At 51.7% G+C, this 22,096-nt stretch overlaps 1 pseudogene; it reads left to right on the forward strand.

Moving 5' to 3' along the window:
- Nucleotides 1-13,090: 13,090 nt before the first annotated feature.
- On the forward strand, nt 13,091-13,169 carry LOC144715945 (small nucleolar RNA R71; annotated as a pseudogene).
- Nucleotides 13,170-22,096: the final 8,927 nt, after the last annotated feature.

The following is a 22,096-nucleotide window of genomic DNA, read 5'->3' on the forward strand; positions in this document are numbered from 1 at the left end:
CCGGACCCTTACGTCTGCCGATATGATCGCGAGGTGGGAGCCGACTACCCGGTCCGCCATTACGACCCCGTCCTGCCCCGCGATTCTAGGATGTTTGACCCACCGACGTGCCGTGACGACTACATCCGGCCGGCCCCACCACGACACTACGGGGTTGACGATGTCCCCTTACACCCACACCGCGTGATGCCCATCAACCGTGCATCTCGTGAGGGACCACCCCACCCTTGGGATGATCGTGGCCACGAGCCGATCCTGCCCCGTTGCCGCATGGAGCCACGACGCGGAGACTACCTTGTGCTCGAGCAGCACTTGGATGACAATGAATGTCGGCGCGAGGAGCAACTCGCACGCATCAAGAGAAGCGTGCGCGCCGACGTTGCTATCTTTGAGGGCTCTCGGAAGCCCAAAAAGTTCATCGACTGGGAGTCGAACATGAACTCTTATTTCTGGTGGTATCACATGGATGACGACCTTTGTGTTGAGTACGCGGAGATGAGACTTGGCAGATAGGCTATGATCTTTTGGGAGAACGAGCGGGTCACCGTCGAGTGACGAGGATGACCCATCACGTCATGGGTGGAAATGGCATAGAAGCTACGGAGCAAGTACGTTCCTCTCGTGGCTCGACCTCAAGCAAGGTCGGCTCACGGTGATAGAGTACATCAAAGCCTTCGAGGAATGCCGGATGCGTTGTCATTTCGTGGAGGATCCATGGGTCATTATTGGATTACTGGCCCATGGCCTTAGACCCCCCCTGCGCAACAAGGTCCTCGAGTGTCATGCAGCCGAGGCCGGTGAGGCGTACCACCTAGTGGAACACATGGATCTCCCCGCCGACGATGCTCCGGCACTTAGCGCGAACACCACGCCCCGGAACCCATCCATCCGGACCATTCCCGCTCGCACCACACCACCCGCGACTACAGAGGTTACTACGACCACCGGGGGGCAAGGAACCGCCCCCGTCACATCCGTGGGGTCCACCCCACTAGCTCGGGCCGCCATTAGCGACTTACCGGCCCAGAGCACCGCCGTTAGCCAATCACACATGACGTGCTACAAGTGCCATGGAAGAGTACACCGGGCCAATCAATGCCCCTCTTCAGCACTTCTTATGGACGCCGGAGACGTCGACCCGGATCACATAGATGGAGCAGACACACAGCAGGATGACCACTACCACGGAGATGAAGAGTTCACCCTCGAGTATAAGGAGCCTGATGGACAGGTCAGGTACATACAGATTATCGAGGCATGAGAGACCCCCTCCGTGGCACCACGTGTGTCCAACCGGTCATTGGCCAACATTGCCGTCGATGCACCTGGCACTAGCAGAGCGCGACCATCACCGCGGGTTACCACCCCCGCTAGGCCCTGATAAGCCAAAAATAGGGGTTAATTTTATGCAATTTTAAACCCTTGTCGTTGTCAATTTTAGCTTATACAATAAAATTTATAAAAACTCTACTTAAGATGTGTAGTGATAAGTATGAGTGTCGTCCAAGGGAAGCTAGTAAGGAATCCAATTGTTCTTCTTTAAATATTTGAACCCCTAATTAGAGTCCATTTGATCTTCAATGAAGATCAAATCACCCTAATTGGATGAGAAATTTAGAAAGGGGGGTAGAAAAGATGGGATGAATAGAAGAAATAGAGAGCTCTAAATTGGCTTCTTTGATCCAAAGAAAAGGGTCCAAGGGGTCAATTAGAGAGCTTGAGAGGGAAATTTTGATTAAAGTTGGTTGATTATAGTTTTTAATGTGCATTTGGAATATCTAGGTAAATATCTCATTCTCTCCTCTCAATCTTAGTAAGGGCTTGTACATTCTGCTCAAGCCTAGCGATTTAGAAGTTCAGACCAAGATAAAGAAGAACGAAGAAGAAAGTTCACTAAAATATCATCCAAAATACACTAAAAGTTCAAATACAAACAACAAAAGGTACCAGATAGGTTGATCCAAGCTAGAGCTCCTCTCTGTCTTGTAGTTGTGATAGAGCACCACCAAGAATCAGCTCTCCCTCTCGAACTTTAGCTTTTATACTTAGGTTACATGGTAAAAATCACCATTTTACCCCCATTTAGTAATTAATGCTTATCTATCAATGTAGATTGGATCTGAATGATCCAACATATAGATAGAAAGAGGGAATCAAGACGAACAGATCCATAAAAAAATCATCTCAATCAGACTTTAGGATCAAAAGTTATTAATAAATCCATTTTAAACCAATTTAATCCATTGGATTTAAATTGATTTATTTATTCATTTCATTTTTAAACACGCCACGATGTGTCGCTCTCTCATTGGCTGGCGCATTTTGAATCCTTCTTTTTGCAGAAAAGTCCTTAAAAAGCCTTTCACGCCGAGAGCTGTTTTGAGGGTATCATTGCAACAGAACTTTACAAAAACGCCCTTCCAAGTTTGAAAATAATGTTAATACTCGTTTTTTTCTTATAGATATATATATATTTTTAATAAAATGTTTTTCATCTTCAGATAAATCGCAGAAAAAATCATAAAAAATCCTAAAAAATCCTAGAAAATCCTAGAAAATTTCCTGATTCATCAATGTACTGAGAAATAACAAAATTAAATATTAAACTTGTCATTTTCATTCAAAAATGATCATTTCAAGCTCAAATAAATCTCTTACAATTCATAGAATTAACAGAAAATTAGGGAAAAATCAGAAATCACTTGAAAACAGTATTTTCATGTAAATCAATGATAACAACCCTATTTTAAGCTCTTTAACTGCATAAAATTGTGCTAATAACATGAATTAAAGACATAATTTAGGGTGTTATCAGACCCTTCTGGTTGAATCACAGCCGAAACCATTTGTTGATGCGGCCCTCCGCACCTCGATCTTCTGCAAATACGTCAAGATCAACGGCATGGTGTGCAAGCTGATCGTAGACAGTGGGAGTTGCATCAACGCCATCTCCGATACGATGGTTACCCGACTAGGGTTGGCCGCGATCGAGCATCCTACTCCCTATGACGTCTCGTGGATTGACGCTTCTTCGCTACCAGTGAAGTGTCAATGCCACTTTCCATTGAAGGTCAGTGCCTACGAGGAGAACGTCCTCTGCGATGTACTCCCCATGAAAGTGGGGAGCATCATCCTAGGTCGTCCCTGGCTATACGACCACGATGTCACCCTAGCCGAGCGAACGGACACCTGTTCGTTCATGTACCAGGGACGACAGGTTACATGGTGCCCATATACCATGAAGCCGGCGAACAAGCCGGCCGCGACCAAACCCATAGGGTTAATGGTCATCAGAGGGCCCTTGTTCACCCGTGACCTGGGGCTCGAGGGAGACGACATGCCCTTGTGCCTCACCGTCACCCTCGACATCCCTGCCGATCCACCGGTTACACCTCGTTCACCTGAGGTCGAGGGCCTCATATCGGAGTTCGGAGATGTCTTCCTGGATGAGCTACCTGGTGGATTGCCCCCGATGCGGAACATACAGCATGCAATCGACATAGTACCCGGCGCATCACTACCGAACCTAACGCATTATCGCATGGAGCCGCCGAAGTACGAGGAGTTACTACGGCAGGTCAGGGAGCTCTTAGAGAAGGGCCTTATCCAGGAGAGCCTTAGCCCATGTGCGGTTCCGGCCCTCTTAGCTCCGAAGAAGGATGGCACGTGGCGTATGTGCTGCGATAGTCGTGCCATCAACAAGATAACGGTCAAGTACCGTTTTTCCATTCCCCGAGTTCAGGACTTATTCGACATGATGGCAGGATCTACTATCTTCTCCAAGATAGATTTGAGGAGTGGATACCATCAGGTCTAGATTCTTCCCGCTGATAAATGGAAGACCACCTTTAAGATATAGGACGGGTTATATGAGTGGAGAGTCATGCCATTTGGCCTCTCCAATGCACCGAGTACCTTCCAGAGCCTCATGAATGAGGTACTACGTTCCTTCATAGGGAAGTTCGTAGTCGTCTACTTTGACGACATCCTCGTCTACAATCGATCCAAAGACGAGCACCTCGACCACCTCCGGCAGGTTTGCACCGTCCTACGGCGCGAGCAGTTATACGCTCACCCCAAGAAGTACAGCTTTCTCACTTCAGAAGTCGCCTTCCTTGGGTTTATCGTCACCGCGGACCCAGAGAAGGTCCGAGCCATCACGTCGTGGCCGACACCGGCCAATTTGCACGACGTTAGGAGTTTCATAGGTCTCGTGACCTTGTATAGACGATTCATACGGAACTTTAGTTCCGTCACGGCTGCCATCACCAACTACCTCAAGGAGGAGTCGTTCACGTGGACACCGGCAGCAGAACGAGCTTTCCGGCAGATAAAGCTCATGATGACACAAGCACCGGTCCTCCGTCTACCCGACTTCGGGAAGGTGTTCAAGGTCACATGTGATGCCTCAGGTGTTGGGATTTGTGGCGTCCTCAGTCAAGAGGGTCTCCCCGTCGAGTTCTTCAGTGAGAAGCAGAATGACGCCAAGCTGCATTACTCCACATACGACAAGGAGTTCTATGCCATCATCCAGGCCTTGAGGCACTGGAGGTACTCCCTCCTATCTTCGGAGTTTGTACTCTTCTTGGACCACGAGGTGCTCAAGTATCTGCACTTGCAGCAGAAGTTGAGTGACCGACACTGACGTACGACAACTAAGGAATGGACGACTGGATTAAGGAATGGATGGGACCGGCTACGGATGGATGAACGGCAAAGGAAGGATCGGGTACTGGAAAGGATAAAACATCCCACAGAAATTCACACGATCGGATTCGGAGTTTAAAACCAAGGAAAATCTGGTGGTGCAGCTCAGACCCTTACGGAGGGCGGGAGTACTGCCTTCCCCCACCGCAACGATGCCTAAGCATCGAAATCAATACCCGAATTTGCTTCGTGCGGTGGAAACTTCTCGAGAAAATATTGAACGAAGAACACGTCAACACCAAAGAGTTTGGGCGTACCTTGGCACCATAGTGCGTGAAGAGCATGCGGGAAATTCTGACCGTGACGAGGCCAGGCGAATCCGGGTGTTTAGAGGCTCCCTAGGCCATGGGATCTGGACGTGGAGAATGAGACGAACAAGCCCTCGCACGGTGAGGCGGGATAGGAGGCCTGGGGAGTGACTTGGGGAAATTTCAGAAACCTTGGTTGGGGTGGCCTGGGTGGCCCTTGGGTGACCCTGGCAGGGGTAGCCCTGGGCGGCCTGAGGCGGCTGCCTTGGGCGGTAGCCCTGGGCGGCCTAGGGTGGCTTCCTTGGGCCGCCTTGGGCGGTAGCGCTGGGCGGCCTGGGGTGGCTGCCTTGGGGGGCATTGGGCAACAGCCTTGAGCGGCTTGAGGTGGCTGCCTTGGGCGGCCTTGGGCGACCTAGGGTGGCAGCCCTAGGCGGCCTGGGGTGGCTGCCTTGGGCAGCAGCCCTGGGCGGCCTGAGGTGGCTGCCTTGGGCGGCCTGGGGCGGCTGCCTTGGGGCGGCTGCCTTGGGGCGGCTGCCTTGGGGCGGCTGCCTTGGGGCGGCTGCCTTGGGGCGGCTGCCTTGGGTGGCCTTGGATGGCAGCCCTGGGCGGCCTGAGGTGGCTGCCTTGGGCGGTCTAGGGCGTCAGCTCTAGGCGGCCTAGGGTGGCTGCCTTGAGGCGGCCTTGGGTGGATGCCCTGGGCGGCCTGAGGTGGCGGCCTTGGGCGGCAGCCCTAGGCGGCTTGGGGTGGCTGCCTTGGGCGGCTTTGGGCGGCAACCCTGGGTGGCATGAGGTGGCTGCCTTGGGCGGCAACCTTGGGCGGCCTGAGGTGGCTGCCTTGGGCGGCCTAGGGCGGCTGCCCTAGGCAGGCGAGAGAGAGAAAAGGAAGGGGAGAGAGAGAGAGGGTGATGGGGGACCATCTAACTTCGAAGACCTTGTCAACCCCATTCGTCGTGCGAAGGCACACGTGCGATACCCAGCCTTCTGATTACCCGGCCTCGTCGACGGCCCATAAAGGTTTGACATTATCTTTCCTTGCATTTCCTTGTTTACTTGGCCCTATATATCGGCCACTTATTTGTCTGTTTTTTATTCGCACGTGTCTGGAATGCTGTACAAACCTACACGTTGCGCGTGTGTTAGCGCAGGCATAGGCGTAGTCATGTGCCACTCTCTCCCTCCTATTAGGGGGCCCTAATAACTTTTAATTGGGCCCTTTTCTCCTTTATTTCTAAGGGGTGAAGGCCCATATTTGCTCCTATAAAAGGTGGGGCCCACCCATAGGAAGAGAAGAGAATAAAGATTGAAAAAAAATGTGATTTTTAGTGATTTTTTGTGTTTTTTTAGTTTTCGACATATTAGCAATCTATCGTTGAATGTTGAAGAAGAACAGTCTCGATGAAAAATTAGGGTTCGACCCTAGAGGAGAAGAAGGGAAGGAGGAGAAGAGAAGTAGAGGGAGAAGAAGACGCGAGGAGAAGAGGGGGGAGCTCGCGCCGTTGCCACCGTAGGGACTCCAGCGCCGGTGCTGTGCGCTCGCTGTGCTTCTCGCACGGTCACGGCGCCCCACTACGCCACCTGCCCGCGCCACGATCGTGGACATCCGGTCGGTCTTCCCGTTGACCCTGACCGCGGCCCGGCTAGTCGAGATACCTCCTAGCCCTTGGGCTCTTGCTGTCACCTCCCGCGCCAATTGCACCGCTGTCACTCCTACCGAGTTGGCGCTGGACCCCGTGCCCGTTGGTGTTGCACCGGTGCGCCTCTGCACCTGGTGGCTGCTCGCAGTCATTGCCCTCATCTCGACCTGCTCGACCGACCATCCCTTTGGAAGCCTTGTGCGCTTCCCTGGCCTGAGTGCAACCTGCCCCTGTTGAGTCTCCAGACATACCCCAACAGATGTAGACGCAATCCTTCGAGCCTTCCCCCGTGCTATCCGCCCTAAACGACAGCGTCCAGACTGTTGATCCCGCCCTGTCGACGACCCTCCATCAGGCGGACGACGTCTCTCTCGACCGAACCTCACGCCTCTTTCCCACCTCTCCTACATCGCTCGTGCTGGCCTCCCATCCACGGCCGATGGCTGCCTCAATCGCGGTCGAGCCTTAGGTTGCGGTCATCGCCCGAAGGCTCCCGATTGATCGCCCGCTCATTAGCTCCAGTCGACGCTGCCAAGGACCTCCGGCCCATCACCGGCCATTCACGAGTGCCGTCGCCGCGCTCGCATCTTTCCCCGCGCCGTGCATCCGCACCGGGTGGTTCAGCCAGCGCCCGCCGCGCCAGGCCCCACCGCGTCACCTTCCCTTGAGTCGCGTCCCACCGTGTCGTGCTTCTCTAGTGGCGCGCGCAGCCACACCACACATTCCGGGCTCGCCGGTCAAGCACCCCGCGTGCCTACTGCCTGTTCCGGGTTGTTGCTAGGCTCCTTTAGCCGCAGCCATACTGCCCGCATGCTAGAGACCGTCGTTCACCAGCCATACCCGCAATACATACCCGCCATCCAGTTATTAGCCTTTTCTGGATTTCTTCTCCATTTTCATTGATCTCTACTGTTACTCCAGATTTCTTTGGGACCATGTGAATAGGGCTGACCCATTGACTATCAGAAATGGCATAAATAATCCTTGCATTTAGCCATTTCAATATTTCCCTCTCAAATATTTCTCTCATATGCGGGTTCAGCCTACGTTGGTGCTCCCGAGAAGGTTTAGAATCCTCTTCCAAAAATATTCTGTGTTCACAAATTGATGAAGGAATTCCTCTAATATCCTCAAATGTCCACCCTAATCCCTGTTTGTGCTCTCTCAACATGTTGAGCATATAATTTTCTTGTGAAGGAGTAAGGGATGAGGAAATAATCACAGGTAGGGAATTTCTAGAATCTAAAAAAAGTATATTTTAAAGATGATGGGAGAGGTTTAAGCTCTAAGTTCAAATCTGGGGAGAGTGTAGGAGGCTCAGGTTCTACTTTTTCCTCGTTGGTGTCATCTACTCTCAATAAAAACCCTCGAATAGCCTCAACCTCATCCTCCTCATCACAAAATTTAACTCTTCTTGACTCCCTTTAGGACATTTCATCATCTTGGATATGTCTAACTTGACTCTTTCCTCTCCAACGTTAAATTCAAAAGTTCCTTTTTCCCAATCCATGATTGTTCTAGCTGTCACCAAGAAGGGACTTCCTAGAATGATAGGTGCTAAACTTAGATCTCCCTTCACCTTGACCTCAGTTACAGTAAAATTGACGGGGATCTCACAATTTTCAATGTTTATCATCACATCAAATAACCTACCCTCTGGTTGTCTAATTGTTCCATCGGCTAGCAATCGATTTATGCAGATTTCATCTAATTCCCCAAATCCGTATTCCTCATATAAAACTTTCAGAATAATACTAATACTATCTCCTGTATCCAATAATAATCTAGTAAATGTCTTTCCACCAATTTCACATATAATAGGAGCAGCTACTGGATCTCTCTTTTTAATGGGAATAGAGTTTAAGATACTAAGGCATTTTCAGAAAATTTAACTACCTCCTTGGTTTTCCTAGATGTGCATGAATCCTTTAAATATTTCTTTAAAGAAGGTGCACATAATCATATCCTCTATGGCTACTGACATAGTGGCTTTCTTAAAATTCTGTAAGAGACTATACTCATAATCATGAGAAGACTTAAGGGGTTTTAAGGTCGAAGGATAAGGAATGGGAGGGGTGTAGTTTCAAGGCAAGGGTTCCACACTAAGTGATGGAGTCTCTCCTTCTCTTAAGTTATTTTCTTCCAATCTTATTTTTTTATCTCCTAGGCAATGATCTTGAAGTTCCTTGACATTTGGGAATTTTGAAATGGCTTGAATTTATTCAAGATCTTCCTCATTTTCATGATATAGGCTATGCTATTGTAAATGACATAAATTCTTCGGATTAATGGAAGATTGAGTTCAAAATCGACCTGAAAGGGAGTTGGATTCAACTCCCTTACCTCCATGGTCAGCTGTCCTTTGCTTCAAGCTCTCCAATAGCTGTCTGGTCTGCTCTTGGGCATCCATCATGCTTTGCATGCGCATCTCCATTTCTTTCCTTAGCCTTCGATTCTGCTGCTCTATCATGTGAGAGGTCACAGGTGATAGAGTAGACAAATCTTGTCCCTGGTGTTGTGGAGCTGCTAGATAAGGCTTGATGTCGGACGTCGTCAAGACGTCGTTCGGTCGTCACCGAGGGTATGGGCTCGGTATCAAGTCGAGGTCTAGTTGGACTACGTCGAATGACGTTGTCCAACGGATGCGAGTGACAGGTAGGTATGTTGACGTGAGTTAATGAGATCCTACGTGTAGTACGTGCGTGCGCCGACGAGCGGTGGGTGTCGTTCCAGAAAATTGAAGGGTTTGCTTTGAGTGAAGTCAGACGGACCTCCTGAACCTCGCCCGAGGGGGTCGAGGGCGAGTACGTCACCGAACGGGGAAACCCCGCTAAGATGCTCACACGCGTCGGGAGAACCCGACTCGTACCGGGCAGGTAAGACTCTCGTGCTATATTCGTCGTTTCCTCAACCTGTCTCGCTCTCACCTATATATCTTGAGTGCGGAGGAGGCAATACGAAAGTATACTGAAAAAAGTAAGAGACGTAAAGAGTGCTGGTAAGGGGAGACCTTCGTCGCTCTGGCGACAGATAGCTTGAATGGGGGGAATCAGGAGGGGTCCGTAGGTCGAAGACGCTGGCGTTGGTCGTGGGCGGGTAGAGCAGGTGATGATGGGTGTTGGGAGAGGCGGTGGAGGTGCTCCCGAGTAGAAACCGGGTGGCAGCCTGATGGAGGACCATCTCGAGGACGACGCCACGATGACGAAGAACCATCTCGAGGATGACGCGACGGGATGTCGTCAGCCACGCCGAGCAGCTCGCGCCGACGCTCGCCACCCGGGGTTTAAGTACCCCGCGTAAGAACTTTTATCTTTTTACTTATGCTCATTTTCATGTGTGTTTGTATTTTTGGATTCGTGGACTGGGCCAATGTTGTTGGGCCCCGTCCTCGTCATTTTTACTTTTTATGTTTGTATTTTGAATTTGTAAGGGAGGCCGAACCACGTCTCACGACAGTTCGTCCTCTCCCACGTTCACTTGGCACCCATCCTCACTATATAAGGGGATGGCATGCCCAAGGAACACCTTGGAGTCATTGTTGAAAAGTTTATTCACAATTCGTCTCCCCCCCTATCGTAGAGAGTAGTGTAGGGGGTTTGGCTAGCCCCACCCCACGTTGAGATCACTCCGTGGGTAGAGCCCACGTCTCCCCGTCGAGATCACTCCGAGGGAGATGTGTTAAAGCGCGCCGTCGAGGTCACTCCTGTGCGAGGAAAGAGTTTCAAGAAGCCGCCGCCATCAAGAATCGAAAGAGGCCTTCGCCGAGATTACTCCGGGGTCTTGGGAGATTCAAGAAGCCGCCGACACGCCATAAACCGGGGAAATCTGCTACGTCGAGGGAGCACAACCCAGATCCGTCAAGAACTCCTCTTTCTTGGAGGGTTCTTGGTTGTTACAGTTCAAGAAAGCCATTTCTTGGTACCTTTTCCACCCTTCCACCATTTCTTGATCGCCCACCCCCTTTCCCCATCAAGTTTCTTGATTCCCAACAGCCTCGTCTTGCCTTTCTTGATCGCCCACCCTCCTTTCCCCATCGTCTCTTGATTCCCAACCGCCTCCTCTTGCCTTTCTTGGTCGCCCCTTTCCCCATCGTTTCTTGATTCCCAACCGCCTCGTCTTGCCTTTCTTGATCGCCCACCCTCCTTTCCCCATCGTTTCTTGATTCCCAACCGCCTCGTCTTGCCTTTCTTGATCGCCCACCCTCTTTCCCCTCGTTTCTTGCTTCCCAACCGCCTCGTCTTGCCTTTCTTGATCGCCTACCCTCCTTTCTCCCATCGTTTCTTGATTCCCAACCGCCTCGTCTTGCCTTTCTTGATCGCCCACCCTCCTTTCCCCATCGTCTCTTGATCCCCAACCGCATCCTCTTGTCTTTCTTGATCGCCCACTTTCTTTCCCCTTGATTTCTTGATTTCTTGATTTCTTGATTTCTTGATTTCTTGATTTCTTGATTTCTTGATTTCATGATTTCTTGATTTCTTGATCTCACCATATCTCCTTGATTCCCCTTCGTTCTCCCCTTCGCCCTCATCTTTCTTGATTTCTTGATTCCCACCCTCTACGCCATAACCGATTACTTGGTTTTCTGCCCCACCCCACGACTATTCCCACGATACTTGGTTCGCTGTCTTGCCCGCCCACACGACTACGCCGCGGCGCCAGCCAAGCGCGCCTTTGTGCGCCTCTGCTCCGACTTTTGTTGCACGCCACCCGTGGACTCAGCTCTCTGCTGGTAGTTACGACCGCACCGTCCGCACCGGTTTTGTCTCGCCAACGACACTCGTCCGCACGACCCGACACTAAGCATCCGCTCGACGACTTGGACGCCTTGGACTAAGCGATACAAAGGTCAGTCTCATCTCCCCTCTATAAACTCCAGTATTATTATCTTCGACAGTCTCGTCTTCCCCTATCGCGTCCGCTACCGTGATATTCTCGAACATCATCGGATAGGACTAGCCACCTTGTCGAGCATAGGGATTCTTGTGGTAGACGGACTGTCATCCGACTTGGACGCCGAACGCTCCAGGGCTGTTAGATGCCCCTCACTTAGTAGACGTCTAGTAGGTCCAGCGGGTCATTGGGAGTTTGATCTTAGGTTCACTCGTCTCTCATTGATCGGTACGGCCGACGTCGCTATCTGTCAAGTCCTTATCTGCTCATTCGTATTTTCTCATCATTCGGTTTACATCCCATACATTCGCATCATAACCCTGTGACGTGAAACGCGCCGATCGATTCCGGCCGTCGTCGTTTCACATCACAGCCTCGGGCGCGGCGTGGACACCGGGCGAGAGGGGATGCGAAGAAGACATTGGTGACGGTGACTTGGTCGACGACGGTGAAGACTTGGTCAACAACGGCGAAGACTTGGTCGATGGCGGCAAAGACTTGGCCGATGGCGGCGAGGCAGCAGGCGGGCGACCTTCCCTCTAGTCCTCTCCCCTTTCTTCTTCTTCTTCTTTCTTCTTCTTCTTCTTTCTTCTTCCTTCCTCTCATGATATGACTCTTCAACTTCCAAGATGAAAACTTCCAAATTCAAGAGTGTTTCACTTGGGTGCCCCCCCCCCCCCTATATAATGGGTGAGGATGGGCCCCCTTTGAACAACAAATAAGGAAGGAAAAGGAAAAGAAAAAAAGGAGAATAAAGAAAGGGAAAATGAGGCTTGTCATGCCCATGGGAGGGGAAGATGTCCTCATATGGGCTCTTCCACTTACTACACGACAACAAGTGAAACGACGATGATAAAAGATAAGAAAAGAGAACAAAAGTAAAGATAAGAAAAGATAAGGATAAGTGGGATGCTCCGACGATGAGGTGGCGCGTGCGTCATGCCGAGTATCTGAACTCGGGGTCGTGCGTTGCTGCGGCGGCTCGTCGTGTCGGCTGGAGACATGTCAGTGGCAGGCTTGGTGACGACGGTGGCTCCTCGCGTGACGGCTCGATGGTGTCCGGCAGTGCTGCGCCATCAAGGCTGATGTAGTGGGGTCTGGAATTGGACTCATGGCTGGAAAGGGGCCTTAGTCCCTTGGGAGTAGATTCCTTGGTTGTCGTAGATGGACCTTTTTGGTCCTCCCAAAGACTGCTCATTATAGTTTAACACATGCACCTCCTCCTCTCGTAGTTGACATGCTCCATCCTCATGATCTCTGCTAGAACATAGAGAACAAATCCTTGCTTTCACAACGGGTGAGTTAGGGAGAAATGTATTCTATAGGGTGGAAGTCAATTTTTCAAGCTTCTTGTTGGTTTCTCTTATCCCTACATGAAGATCAGCTTGCTTTGAAGTTACTTGCAGCACTCCCCCTCGTTTTGGGTCGGTGTTTCTTCCATTTTGACTGGCTCCTATTTCCTGCGGGTCAGTTTCAGCCACCCTTTCCAAAAGATCAAAGACTTCATCCTCATAAGCCATATAGAATGAGCCACCAGCTATTTGAATCATTTTGCTTTTAAAAGTATCAGGAAGTGTTTCATAAAAAATTTCAGCTAGCTGACACTTTTCTATTCCATGGCGAGGGCATTTTTGGGTTAATTCATTAAACCTTTCCCATGCTTCACTAAATGCTTCGTGATCATGAGAGTAAAATTTATGAATTTATTTTCTATAAAAATTAGTTTTGGAAAGAGAATAAAATTTATGGAAAAAATATTGTGCATCTGTTCCCATGAATTAAATGTTATGCCTAAATTTCTGTACCATGCAAAAGCCTTGTCTTTTAAAGTAGGCAGAAAATACTTCATTTTTACTGCTTTAGTAGTTCAGCAAGGAACATTTAGAGAGGAACATTGAATGTGAAAATCGTCAAGAAATTCTAAGGGGTTTTGAGAAGAATCGCCAATAAATTCAGGGAGACAGTTAAGTAGGGCATTGTCATACCTAAACATAACCCCCGCACCTACATTGATGTTGATGGCAGTTTGCCTGAGACTTTTTGATGGAGTAGATCTATCCAGCATCGTCCTTCTCCTCCCTTGTTGTGGCTGACCATCTTCTGTCATATCGACTTCTTTTTTGTCTTTAACTATAAGTGTTGCTGGAAGAACAGGATATTGAGTGTCTAGATCTTCCTTAGCGCTAGTCCCAACCTTAGACCTTCTTAAGAGCATTAATCTCCAAAGAAGTAGATACAAGTACCGTTTGTTGAGGGTTAGCCGCCCTCAAGTTTGGCAAAAGAGGAAAAAAATACAAATTCACTAAAAACAATCACTGTGCTCGCTGGCAACGACACCAGTTGATAATTCAGATTTTGGGGGTCATTAGTGATGAGCTAACTTTACTAATTAGTGTCGTTGATTTATCCGAATTAAAACAATAAAAATTTATAATAGCCTTACTAGCATGGGGAGAGTAAGGGTCGATCCACAGGGAGCAAGGGTTTTTCCTTAAGAATTTGTGCTTTAGTAATATATTTTTTTAATAACTAGAAGTAGGTTTACTACATATGACGATAAATAACTAATTAAATAATAATATAAAATAAGGAAAGTTAAAATATAATTATAATAGTATAATAATATTATTAGGCAGAAGGATTTTTTGGGATTTTTTAGGAGTATTTGAAAGCCAAAACAAAATAGGAAATGAACCAGTCTGGCGCTCTGGACTTAGTCACAATTTGGCTAAGTCTAGATGCCAAATGGGGAAAGTGGTTTGGTGGAGGAGAGAGAAAAAATGGACTGCACTGAATTCACTCTAGAATAAGTTCTAGAATGAATTTTAGAGCGTGGTTGGATGCATTGGGACCGTTTGGATATTGGATAGCTGATCCAAGACTAACCAAAAGACAAAGGACGAACATAAAAGAGTGAAAAGGAGAAATAAGAAGGTAACCTCTTTGTCACACCCTCCAAGGCCCAAGGGACTTCTTCTTCTCCTTTCCACCAGCTTCTTCAGCCCTGGAGGCTTCCTGCTCAGCCTGGCACTCGATACGGTGAATGGATCTATGACTCAATTGTACTTAGGCCACCAAATATTATTTTGGATTGAATCACAAGATGAATATTACAATAGGGTGAAGGGGATTATACAGGGAGAGAGAGCAAATGAGAGCCATTGGATTTTTAATACAATGGATGGCTAGATTTTATTTTCTGGGTCACGATCTATGTCCATTATGGTCATCTAATCAGCATTGAGAACTTATAAATACCCCAGGGACGTTCAAGACTTCTTTCCTTAATTAGCATTAAAGGTGCTATCTCTAAGTCTCTACCCTTGGATGTTTTACGGATTGAATGCCTGGTTCTTCTTCTCTGGCTTGTGATGCAGGACAACGTCGGGGATGAGATCCGGCCGTCACCAAGGAATGGGGCTCGGTGTCAAGTGTGATAGTGCCCGACGGCTACTCTTTGGTAGTCGTCCAACACGGGTCTTCTACAAGGATGACCTACGATGGAATGCACAGGCCGGGGTGTTGTACGTACAGTTGCCGACAAGCAGAAGGGGTGCCGATGTCCGGGGTATCGATAGAGTCGCTCGGGGATGGTGGGGGAGGGGGGGGGGGGGAGACCTGCCGACCCTTGTCTGGATGGACGAGGATGTTACGGCGTCGAATGGGATAAGTCCCATGGGAAGATGCTCGCACGGGACGAGCGGACTTGACTCGTACCAAACGGATGAGACGCTCAAGATGGATAATTCTTCACTCAACCTTTCACACTCACCTATGTTTAAGCCGAGTGTGGTAGAGGCAACCAAGAGTGCACTGCAAGAAATAAAAGACGAGGGCGGATCAGCATACCTTATCGTTGCCCCAAGGGGGATTGTCTTTGTCTCGGCAGGGGTACGTGATGGCATAGCCCTCAAGTTATCTAGTTACTTTTTGTTTTTCTAAGTCTAGAAAAACAACCGGTAGGCGCGATGATAAGGTACCAGTTGTGCACCTAACGGTCGTGCTGCCACGACTTGGCGGACAGGCCAAGATCTTTTGGGAGAACGAGCGAGTCGCCGCTGAGCGACGAGGACGACCCATCAATTCCTGGGTGGAAATGGCGCAGAAGTTAAGGAGCAAGTACGTTCCTCGGCAGTACCAGATGTCCCTCTTTTTCTCGTGGCTCGACCTCAAGATTGTACGAGAGCGTAGAACTCTCGGTCGTACTTGTCGTACCGTCTTCGAGTATCATTCAACTTCTCGCTGAAGTACTCGATAGGATGTCCCTCTTGGCTGAGCACTCCTCCAATCCCGACTCCGGATGCGTCACACGCGACTTCGAATACCTTGTTGAAATCCGGGAGCTTGAGGACTGGGGCCTCGGTCATGAGCTTCTTAAGAAGCTCGAATGACTGGTCGGCGGAGGGGGTCCACTCGAATTTTTCCCCCTTGAGGATGTCAGTAATGGGTGCGGTAACCCCACTAAAACCCGGAATAAACCTTCGATACAAGGTGGCGAGTTCAATAGAGCTACGGACATCGTGGATGCTCTTAAGCTTGGGCCAGGAAATGATGGCATCGATCTTGGCCGTATCGACGGCTACTCCGTTCGCGGATAGGGTAAATCCGAGAAAGGAGACCTCACAGGTGAAGAAGGTACACTTCTTCGGATGGGCATAGAGTTTCTCCTGGCGTAGTGACGTGCACACGTGTTGTAGATGTTGTGCATGTTCTTCTTGGGTCTTACTGTACACAAGGATGTTGTCAAAATATACGACAACAAACCTGCCGTTATACGTTCGAAGCACCTCATTCATAAAGCGCTGGAAGGTGATAGGCGCATTTGATAACCCAAAAGGCATCACGTTCCACTCGAATAGGCCATCTTTTATCTTGAATGTCATCTTCCATCCATCTCCAGGTCTAATCCTGACTTGATGGTAGCCGCTCCGTAAGTCTATCTTGGAAAAGATAGACGCACCTACCATCTCGTCGAATAGATCCTGGACTCGTGGCATGGGAAAACGGTATTTCACCATGATCTTGTTGATGGCTCGTGAGTCGCAGCACGTCCTCCAAGTGTCGTCCTTCTTTGGGGTGAGAAATGCTGGTACGGCACATGGGCTAAGGCTTTCCCTAATTAAGCCTTTAGCTAGGAGATCCCTCACCTGGGAGTATAACTCTTCGTACTTAACTAGATCCATCCGGTAGTGGGGAAGGTGAGGGAGAGTGGCTCCCGGGACCAAATCAATGGCGTGCTGAATATGTCGTAAGGGAGGGAGCTCACTCGGCAGCTCGGCGGGAAATACATCCGCATACTCCTCGAGGAGTTGGGTGATCTCCGGGGGGGGAGTCTCGTGCCCCGACTCAGTAGTTCCGTCCGATAGTGTCACGGCGTAGCATATGGGAGAGGACTCCCGGTCGTGTTCCAATTCGCGCCAAAAGATGCAGCCATTAGTGATAATGGCAGAGGGCTTAGTGCGGGACGGCGCCGTCGTCGACTGCGTGGGTAGTGATGGTAGCCGCACCGAGGGGTACCATACGAGTCGACATACGGGGCTCTAGCCGTGGATATCGCCGAGGGTGTGGATGGCGTGGGTGCCGGGGCCAATGTCACTGGCGAAGCCGAGGGTCGGGGAGTGGCAGTACTACTCCGGCTCCAAGCTGCGGTGGTACGGGTCATTGTGGGTGTCGCCGTCGAGTGAGTGGGTTGGGGCGCCGAGGATGTAGTCGACATGACGTCGTCATGACTAAGCTCGTTGCTCTCAACGAGATTGTAGGCGAGGTTGACAGTCGAGGGGTTCTGCTCTAACACTAGAGCTCCTAGGTCGGGGCGAAGCCCATGGATGAAGAATGCGATCTGAATTTGTGGGCTGTCCACAAACTTGCATCGCATTCGATACTCTTCGAATTCCTCTATGTAATCGGAGACCTTACGCTTCCCTTGCTTAAGGTCCATCCATTTCAACATGAGTCGAGTCATGTAAAGTTTCGGGATGTACTTATCCTTCAACTTTCGCAACATCTCGTCCCATGTGAAGGGTGGATCTCCTCGTCATCAGGCCGCTTCCTTCTGGTTTTTCCAAAAGAATTTTGCTTGACCTGCAAGTCGAGCCTCGACGTATGCCACACATAAATCATCATCCATATCGTACCACTGGAAGTAGCTTTCCAGGTCCGACTCCCAGTCCGTGTAGTCTTTCGGGTTCCGTGACCCTTCGAAGATGGACACCTCGATCCTTACACTCTTTTGGATCATGGCGCGATGCGCCTGTCTACGTCGCTCATGCTCATCCTCGTGACAACGAGCAGGTGGGCGACGGGGTGCGTCCTGTGGATAAACATGATTCGGTCGATCCTCGTAGTAGGCGTCTCGGCGTGGTGCCAGGCGATAGGGTGGTCGCTCCTCCGGGTATCCGTCGTGATGAGGTCGTCTCGGTGGTGACGGGGAGTGTGCAGGATAGGCACATTCCGGGTGAGGGAGGTATGCCGGGGGTCTCCTAGGGCGCGACAGGTCATCGGGTGGATAATCCCGACGTGGAGCACGGTCGTAATCCGTAGGGTATCTCGGCACTGCTCGGGACGGTGCCGGGGCCTCCTCATATGGGTCCGGCGTGTGAATGGGTGCAGCCCTATAGTGCGGCGGATAGGCGGAGCTGTCACCATAAGTGGCGACATCCGGTCATCGGACAATGGGTGGCTGCCGGGGGCTACCTGGTCCGGACGAATAGTGCGGTGCATTCCGCACCGGTATGCAGTTGGGGTTGTGGGTCCCATCATCGGGATACTCGGGATAGTCATATCGCCGAGAACTCTGGTTCTCGGGAGGGTAGTAGTTCCTATCCGGAGGGTAGGAACGATCATCGTGATATCGTGGTGGTGGCCACTCCTCCCAAGGAGGAGATCTTCGTCGATCGCCGTGGTCGTACTCCTAGTCTTCAGCTCGGTGGTAGTGATGCGGTGGCGTCTCGGGATCTCCTGGTCGGTAGGTCAGGATGGGAGGCTCCTATATTGGAGTCTTGCTCGGGCGCTAGGGAACCTCGCTAGTCGGGGGGTCGTCATAGGGCTCGTTAACCGATGCCCTACAAGTAGGGGCGGCAGTAGAGGATCACTGGTCTTCGGATGCTTGGTGTGCCGGTGGTGCCGCTTCAGCTGGAGGCCTCAGAACCTGTGTGATGGGTTCCCTAGGTGGAGGAGAAGGTAAAGGTACCTCGTCGTTCTCCACCTATTCTACTAGCAGTCATTCGCCTAATGGATCCTCTTGTAGAGGATCACCTATGACGAGATCATGGTGATGATCATCGTCGCGTTCAAGGTAGCCGATTTCCCGACACTGGGCTCGCGTACAAACCATCCTATGGTCAACCATCCACAACCTAGAAATTTTCTAAGGGTATGCACGTGATGGATGATATGCTATGACGTGTATAATGCGGATGAATTTTTCAAAATATGACGTGAGTAATTCGATAAAATTTTCTGATGATATGCTACCGACCGTGTTAAGCAAAGGTTTACACGACCGGCTCTGATACCAATATGATGTAATACGACCTGCCGGGATTGGTCGGCTCGTATTACGTCACAGGAATAGACGGACGGGTTTGAGATTTACATGAATGTATGCACAACGAAGAAAACCTTGAATGAGCAATTACGGCTGTTCACAGATATGGAAATAAATCCACGACGGCCAATGGTGAGATATTGATCCAAAAATCAAACTCCCAATGACCCTGGGACCAACTAGATGCCTAAGATGAGAGGGGCATTTGATGGCCCTAGGATGTTCCGCGTCTAAGTCAACAATCACCCTTTCAACCACAAGTAAAATCCTATCACTCGACGAAGAGGCTGTCCTATCAAGAGTTGTAATTTTGGCAGAGGATGTGATAGCGGAAGACGAGACTGGAACAGATAATAATACTAGGTATTGATGGAGGAGAGACGGGTGGGTACCTGATTGGTCAATAGTCCATGGCGCAAGTTGCACCCAAGTCGATGATGAAGCTAGGACCGACGATGGATGGCGGGAACAGGCGGCTGCTCGATGTGCGGGCACGGATGGAGGTGCCGGTGCTGGCAAACACACGGATGCTGGCGGGCGTAGGGCGCGCGGGCGGGGGGCGTGCGGGTGCGGGGGCGTGCGGGCGCAACGGCGCGCGGGCCTGGTGGCTCATGGGCGCGGCGTCTCGCAGCCGCGAGGACACGCATGTACGAGCGGCGCGCGAGCGCGGGGGTGCACGAGCGAGGGAACGCGCGGGCGCGGGGCGCGTGAGCGCAGGGCACACGGGCGCGGGGCTCACGAGCCAGGCGGCGTGTGAGTACGGGGCCGCATGGCGCGGGTGGCGTGCGGGCGCGGTCGGAGTGCGGGCGCGAGCGCGTCACAGGCTCGTGAGGGCGCGCGAGCACACGGATGCTGGCAGGAGCCGAGGTTGGTGGCGGAGGATGGCGACGCTGGTGGAGGTGACGACGATGACGGAGGCGACGTCAGCGACAGGGCGGATCTGGGGCCTAGGGATGGGTCTTTTTGAGCTGTAACCGCCCAAGAAACCTTCAAGAAGATGGTTTCTTGGGCTCTCTTCGGAACCTTGGCGGGGATCTTGAATAACCCCATGGAATGCGATCGTCGAAGATGAACCTGAAGCCTTGGACGCCCTCGGAGTGATCTCGATGAAGGTTTCTTCAGCTCCAGACGGCGACGACTTCTTGGATTCTTTACTTATTCCGGAGTAATCTCGACGGAACGTGTGGACACGTCGTCATGGAGTGATCTCAACGTGACGACGAGGGCTCGAACAACGGAGTGGTCTTGACGTGGGTGAGGCTAGCCGGACCTCTCTACTCTCTACACTCTACGATAGTGGAGACACAAGTTGGATATCTTTTCAACAAATGACAAGTGTTTACTTGGGCATGCTATCCCCTTATATAGTGAGGATAGGTGCCGAGTGAACGTGGGGGGAGGATGACCCGTCGCAAGACGTGGTTCGGCCTCTCCTTACAATAGAAAATTAAAACTGAAAAATAAAAGTAAAAGACGAGGACGAGGCCCACACAGGCCCAGTACATGAAATCCAAAAACACAAACAAAACAGAAAAAACAAGTAAGATAAGGATGCTTATGCGGGGTATTTAAACCCGGGTTGGCGAGCATTGGCGCGAGCAGCTCTGTGAGGCTGATGTCGATCGGTCGTCGCGTCTCCTGGATGGTCCCCCATCAGGGTGCGGGAAATTCTGATCGTGACAAAGCTACTCAAATCCGGGCGTTGAGAGGCCCACTAGACGACGGGATCTGGACGTTCCGTGCGTTGAATGACCCTGGTTGAGACTTGGCCTAGTTGCTCAAAGGTCAGAGTGCTTGGGCGTGGGGCATTGTTGGCGGGACGACTGACGTGCGCTACGATAGGGTGTCGTGGTATGTGCCGCCATAAGAGGCTTGGAGGGCGTCTAGAAGCGCGGGTGACGGAAGTGTAGCGTGCACGGGTGGCCCTGGGCGGCCTGGGCTGGCGCCTTGGGTGGCCTGGGGCGGGCTGCCCTGGGCGGTCTGAGGTGGTGCTTTGGACGGCCTGGGCCAGGTTGCCCTGGGTGGGCTGGGGTGGCGCCTTGGGCAGCCTTGGGTGGGCTGCCCTGGGCGGCCTGGGGTGGCGCCTTGGGCGGGCTGAGTCGGGCTGCCCTTGGCAGCCTAGGGTGACGCCTTGGGCAGCCTGGGGCGGGCTGCCCTAGGCCGCCTATGATGGCGCGTCACCACCGGATGTCATCGAGCCAGCAGCAGAGGAGCAGCAGGACTTCCCCGACCCAGCACCCGAGGAGCCGGCACTACCCAGCTCGCCACCGAGACGAGTCCAGCCACCACGACGAGCCGCCGCAGCAACACGGGATCCCGCATTCCGTTACTCGGCATGACGCGGACGCCGACAACCGGAGCACACCGTTACAGTCAGTTACTTTATCTTATAGTTTTCCTTTTATTCGTATTGTCGTGTAGCGGGGGAAGGGCCCATGGGAGGAACCCTTTCCCCCCTTTTTTTTATGTTGGGCCTGACAAGCCCGTTTCCTATTTTCTTGCTTATTTTCTCTCCCTTTTATTTTGTGTTATTGGACTTAAGGAAGGGCCATCTTCACCCATATATAAGGGGAAGAGGTGGGCTCTTCCCTCACTTTGACCTAAATTTTTGAAGAATGGCATTTTGAGAAAGAAGGGTCAGGTCGTGGAGAAGAATAGAAGAAAGAAGAAGAAGAAGAGAAAGAAGAAGAAGAAGAGAGGGAGAGGAGAAAGGGAGAGGAAGGAGGAAGGAGCCGCCACACGCGCCGCGCCGCGCCCGCCGCCGCCGCGCGCGCCCGCGCCGCCGCGCGCCGCGCCGCCGCGCTGCCGCACGGCCGCCGCCGCGCGCCGTCGCGCCGCCGCGCCGCCGCCCGCGCCCGCCGCGCGCACCGCCGCGCGCGCCCGCCGCCGCGCGCCGCCGCGCCGCCAGCGCCGCGCGCGCGCGCCGCGCGCCCGCGCCGCGCCGCCGCCCGCGCGCCACGCCGCCGCGCCGCCGCCGCGCCGCCCGCCGCGCCGCGCCGCCGCGCCCGCCGCCGCGCGCGCGCGCCGCCGCGCCCGCCGCCGCGCGCTGCGCCGCCCGCTGCCGCGCTCGC

Source organism: Wolffia australiana, chromosome 19, assembly GCF_029677425.1.
Source record: "Wolffia australiana isolate 7733 chromosome 19, ASM2967742v1".
Classification (NCBI taxonomy): domain Eukaryota; kingdom Viridiplantae; phylum Streptophyta; class Magnoliopsida; order Alismatales; family Araceae; genus Wolffia; species Wolffia australiana.